This window comes from Curcuma longa, chromosome 21 (assembly GCF_044706935.1).
Source record: "Curcuma longa cultivar G26 ecotype Majalengka, Jawa Barat chromosome 21, ITB_CL_G26_1.1, whole genome shotgun sequence".
NCBI lineage: Eukaryota > Viridiplantae > Streptophyta > Magnoliopsida > Zingiberales > Zingiberaceae > Curcuma > Curcuma longa.
Window position 1 is genome coordinate 8,751,092 of NC_133881.1, and position 6,038 is coordinate 8,757,129.

A 6,038-nucleotide genomic window follows, 5' to 3' on the forward strand; every position below is an offset into this window, starting at 1 on the left:
GTGTCTGTGAGGCACGGGCTGAGGCTGGCTCTTCTCTGTTGTAAGACACGACCGTGTCTGAGGGACACGTCCATGTCTTGGCATGACTCTGTGGAGGACACACGTCCGTGTCTATGGGACACGACCAAAGGCAGGGGCTTCTCTGGTGGGAGACACGGCCGTGTCTGTGAAACACGGCCATGTCTTTGGCTGCTGCAGGAGGAAGGCACGGGCGTGCCTTTGAGGCACGGCCAAGTCATGTTGGTTCTCTGGTTGGGGGCACGCCCGTGCTTTGTAGACACGGTCCATGGAGGTGATAGACACGGTCGTGCCTGTGAGACACGGCCGTGCCTGTGAGGCACGGCCCTGTCTTGCCATATCTTCAATATGTGCTCCGTTTCGCCTGTTTTGCTCCGTTTTCCGTCCTGAAACACACAAACACACAAGCAGTCCTCCGAACTAGGAAATAAAGAATATAATGCAAAATGCACAGATAAGGGTGTAACATACATAAGATACAGCATGAAAAGCATAAAGATGTGCGAATAAAGTGTAAGAAATGGTTATATATCCTACGCACATCAAATAACAAACACATATACTTAGTATATACTTTTTTAATTCATCAAAGGTTGAGATTTAGAACGATAGATCAAAAGGCCCGATGAGTTGGAAAGTAGTATTATGTATATGGTGTGTTGTTGATTATAGAAGGAAACTTTATCCTATAATCTAGGTTGATGATGTCCCCTTGAGGAGCTCATAAGGATTATCATGTAAACCCTGCAGGTGGACCTTGTCCGCATGATAATAAGGTTGAGTGGTACTACTCTTGGATTAGAAGTTGATTAAATTCGAGTTGTCAGTAACTCATTTAATTGACGGACATACGATATCTTAAACACAGGGAGATTAATGTACTTATAGTAAGAAGGAGCCCATATTGTAATATGGGATTGGTGCGGTAGTGCGATAATAACTCTCTAGTGGAATGAGTTATTATTGATGGACTTAAGCTGTGTGTTCGGTAAAGAACATGGGAAGCTTAAGCCCATCAGAGACCTAAACCAATTCCTCCTTTAGGTCCCTGCTGTAGCCTCTGGAAATCCTCAAATCCACCTTGGAAGAATTCGTGAAGAAACTAGGCATTCGAACCCATACAAAGCAGTGTAATCGATCAACTGATCGATTACACACCTTGGTAATCGATCACCTGATCGATTACCAAAGCTTCATAATCAATTAGCTGATCCATTACGGAGGCTGATAATCGATCACCTGATCGATTACTAGGCTTAATGAGAAAAAGTTACGAGCTTTAATTGATTCCTTGATCGATTAAGCCTCTGGGTTCGAATTGGTTACTTCCGAAATCATACCAAATTCTCCGATCTGATTGATTGAAATCATACCAAGTTTATGATTCAAATCATACCAAGTTTATGATTCAAATCATACCAAGTTTATGAGATGGCTAAGTTATAAAAGAGGAGGCTTGCAAAGGGTTTGAGACACACGAAACAAAAACCTTTTAGTGGCCGGAACCCCTCTTTGGTCGGCAGCCACCACCTACTCATCCTCTTCTCTTTTCTCCAAGATAAAGAGAAGGAAGGAAAGTTTGCTAGCCATCAGAGAGTAGAATTCTGGTGGAGAAATTCTCGAAGGATCGTTGCCCACACAACGTTAGAGAAGAGGAGAGGAATACAACAGAAGATCAAGGGGTCATCCATATCCTTCACAACAGTCCGAAGAAAAGGTATAATTTAATGTTTCCACGTTAATTAAATTATCTTTTTTATCTTGGATCCTGTAAACCAAACACAAGAGCCCAATGATCTAAATGCGTCGATCAAACTTTGTTTGATCGACTATGAGGGCAACTTGAAATCGTTTCTGGAAAAATTTTTGTTCTGCAAGAATCAACTAAAACAGCTTTTTTCAAGACTTTCCCATCACCTTGATAACTGAAGATCGCCCTAATAATATGTATTAATATTCAATTGTTACACAACGAGATGGTCAAAATATCAAGTTTTAGAGCCAAAATAAACTATAAAAATGAATGTTATCATACATCAACGCTACTTCGGTCCAAGGTATAAATACTAATAATGTTGACCTACAATGGGGTATCATAAACGTGGTCTGCTAACATTGATTGAGGTTGTTATCATGAGGTATCAATGAAAATTTGATAAAATCCAATCCAAGCTGCCCTAATTATTCTTCAAAATTTTATTAATTATTTTCTTATGTTTAATGTTTAATATTTTCTTTTAAAAAAAATGGAAAAGTGCATGTGAGAGGGAGGGTTGATATTATAGAAGTTTCTCCAAATGTGACAACATAAGATCTCAATCAAACAGATGCATGGCATTTGAAAGCTATTTGGCAGGTAAGAAATTGAAAATATGAAAAAATTACATATATGGTTTCCCTAAAGCTGCGCTGCTGGATAACCGCATTTAGCATTTGGCCTATTAGGGAAACTTTGAGAAAATGAATCTCGACATTTTCTTTTATTTTAACTAAATCATTCGAAAAAAATAAAGGAAAATAATATACACGTTTCTTTCCAATTCCAAAGATAAATCAATTTATTTTTTTTGTAAATATTACATTTAATGATATTTATCTAAAGTGAGCTGTCCTGTCCATATTTGGCATTGTACTATATAATCCCAGCCGGGTGACTACAATAGAAGATGCAGCGAGTTGGGTTATCGACATGGATCTTGCACCGTGCCTGCTTTTTCTTCTCCTATCATTCTTCTTCTTGAATGTCTCGTCTTCTCCTCCTCGCAGTTACATAATTCAAGTGGAGGAGCCAATTGAATCGTTGACAGAAGGGAGCCTGTTGAACTGGTACAAGTCATTCCTGCCACCCGACACTGATGATCATAGTGCCGACCAGCGACTCCTCCACTCCTACAGGGATATATTCAGCGGCTTCGCGGCCAGGCTGACGGAGGAAGAGGTACAGGTGGTGGGAAAGAAGGAGGGTTTCGTGCGCGCATTTCCCGACCGCGTGTTACATGTCCTCACCACCCACACTCCTAAATTCCTGGGCCTCGAGCTTGGCAAGAAGGGTTTGTGGAATGACTCCCGTCTCGGCAGCGGAGTCATCATTGGAGTTCTGGACACCGGTGTGACGCCCGGTCACCCTTCGTACGACGACGAGGGGTCCTTCCTCCGCTATCGAGATGGAAAGGCTCTTGTGATCTCCAGACCGGTTGCAATAACAAGCTCATCGGCGCCAAGTCTTTTATCGCAGGGGAGGTGGGAAGGCCTCCGATTGACATAGGCGGACATGGAACGCACACTTCAAGCACTGCAGCCGGCAACTTCGTCCGTAACGTGAGCTTATACGGATTGGCCGAAGGTACTGCGTCCGGGACGGTGCCTCGGGCTCACCTCGCTATCTACCAGGTCTGCCAGGGCGACGGCACCTGCAGTTCCTCCGACATACTCGCGGGTTTAGACGCAGCTGTCAAGGATCGCGTCGACGTCCTCTCTATCTCGCTCGGCGGCCCTTCCACCCCTCTTGACCGAGATCCCATCGCCATCGGTACATTCGCTGCGGTTAAGAAGGGCATCTTTGTCAGCTGCGCCGCCGGGAATAGTGGGCCTGATTATGATCCGGATCGTTACCACCCAGCCAAAGGGATAAGGATCAACGACCAATTCCCCAAACTTGGCCCCCCTAAAAACCTGCATATTAATGCACCAGACCGTTAGATGAAGATCGGTAAATCTGAACCCTTGATATTCGAAAACCTTCAAAAGATTATCCTTACCAGGTCAACAACCAATCACATGCGCCGATCTCCACAAATAACGCTCCCCCTGATATTATATAAACCCTGCAGGTATGAAGGAAAAAGGGGGCTCTCTCTCTCTTTCTCTTTATTTCTCTCTTTATTTTATACACGCATATATTTCTTCTATTTCGGCTCTAACTTGAGCGTCGGAGTGGCTTGCCGGGTCCCCCGGCGCCATTCTAACCCTCCCTTTTCCTTTGTGATTTTCAGGCCCCCCCTCTCCATGGCGATTCTTTTCGAGGAGCGCAGTTCTGATCCGGAGTATAAATCATCCACGGCAATTTTGGCCGGAACATTTTGGCGCCGTCTGTGGGAAAACTGAGCTGAGACGCTGGGTGATTACACCGGAAGAACCAGTAATAATCACGGCTCCATCGGAAAGAAAAACTACGACGAGTATCTCCTTCTAAATTTTCTCTCCTCAATCGTCCTGATAGCAACAAAGAAAAAAAAATTTCTACCGTCTAAAGCTAAGTATTCACTAATTCATTTTTTTCGTATTAGATAAATTAACATTATCTTTTAAGTAATTCGGATAAGCTCTGCATTCGATGAAGGACCTATCCAATTAATATTTAACTCCTCCAATTAATGCTAGGGCAACTTTTAATGAGGAGGGGTTAATGGAAAAAGAGGAGGATCAGTATGGTAGCCGCCATCTCACAACTCCTCCACGTAGCAATAGAAGACCAACTCCTCGCCTCCTCCAACGCTGAGAGGCTGCGCAAGGCACGGCCGTTGCCCTCCTTGACACCTACACCCTCTGCTTCCGCCGCTTCCACAACGGCCGCGCGCTGGGCGGCCACATACACTCGCACACGGTCTCCTCGCTGGCGGCCGTGGCGGCCCTGCTTCCGGCGGAGGATTCCTCCGCCTCCGCCTAGTCGAGCCAGCCACAAGAAGGAGAAACGGCGAAGGGGAAGGAGGCGGCCGCTTCCTACGGCTTGAGAGCCAATCCCAGGAAGAGTGTCCACCTCGCGGACCCTGAATTCTCTTCGTCCTTCGCCGCACTGGAGCTGGTGGGATCCAACGTCGTCGTCCAGGACCGGGAGAGCGACACCGAGTCTCCCCGAGCGCACTGTAGGCAGGGCAAGCGGCTTCGGAGGTACCCGGTTGAGGCGGATCCAGCGAGCTCCGTCTCCGACGTGACCCCGGCGGAAGACGTCGCCCTCTGCCTAATGATACTGTCCCTTGATCCTTCTTGGACCGTCGCCGGGGAGGTCCACCCTTCCGACAGATCCAACGTTGAAGACGACGGCGAGAAGGAAGAGGAGGTAGAGCGAAGAAGAAGGCGGAAGCTATCACGAGTTCTCCGAAGTGCCCAAGCCGGAAAGCTTCCTCTCCTACGTGGGCAAGCGCGCCAGCCTCTTCTCTGGTGCGTCGCTCACCGACAGCTCAAACACTGGCATCGTCATGCTCGGAGCGGGCGCGCCGCTGCCTCGTGCAGGTCTCCTACCCCATCGGGGTGCCAGAGCCGCTCTCAGTGTTCGTCGACACGTACAAGACGGGGAAGAAAGTCGACCGGGAGATTCTGGCGCTGATCAAGGGGAGCTTCAACTTCCGACCTGGAATGATCGCCGTCAACCTCGACTTGAAGCGCGGCGGCAACATGAGAAAGTCAAAAAGGGTGCTGAATCAAAAGCGGCAGTGGTATCAAGTCAAAGCCAAAGCTAGGCTCCTGAGCATGGTCAGACCGACATCATCAAGTTGAGCGACGTCGAGCTCGCATTTCTCACCAGCAAGAATTCTCAGGCATATAATTCCGAGCTCCATGCTCAATGGACTTCCGAGCTCCATGCTCGATGAATTAGCCTTACGACAGGCTGGATCCCGAGCTCCGCGCTCGATGACCTCCCGAGCTTCGCGCTTGATGACCTCCCGAGCTTCGCGCTCGATGACCTGCCGAGCTCCGCGCTCGATGACCTTCCGGGCTTCGCGCTCGATGATCTTCCGAGCTCCGCCCTCAATGGACTTCTGAGCTCCATGCTCGATGAATTAGCCTCGATGACGACTCCGGCTCGATGATCCCGAGCTCCGCGCTCGATGACCTCCCGAGCTTCGCGCTCGATGACCTGCCGAGCTCGCGCTCGATGACCTGCCGAGCTCCGCGCAGGATAACCTTCCGGGCTTCGCGCTCGATGATCTTCCGAGCTCCGCGCTCAATGGACTTCTGAGCTCCATGCTCGATGAATTAGCCTTACGACAGGCTGGATCCCGAGCTCCGCGCTCGATGACCTC

The 6,038-nt window shown here is 48.0% G+C and overlaps 1 pseudogene; it reads left to right on the forward strand.

The window, feature by feature from the left end:
• Nucleotides 1–2,707: 2,707 nt before the first annotated feature.
• Nucleotides 2,708–5,825, forward strand: LOC141815139 (uncharacterized; annotated as a pseudogene).
• Nucleotides 5,826–6,038: the final 213 nt, after the last annotated feature.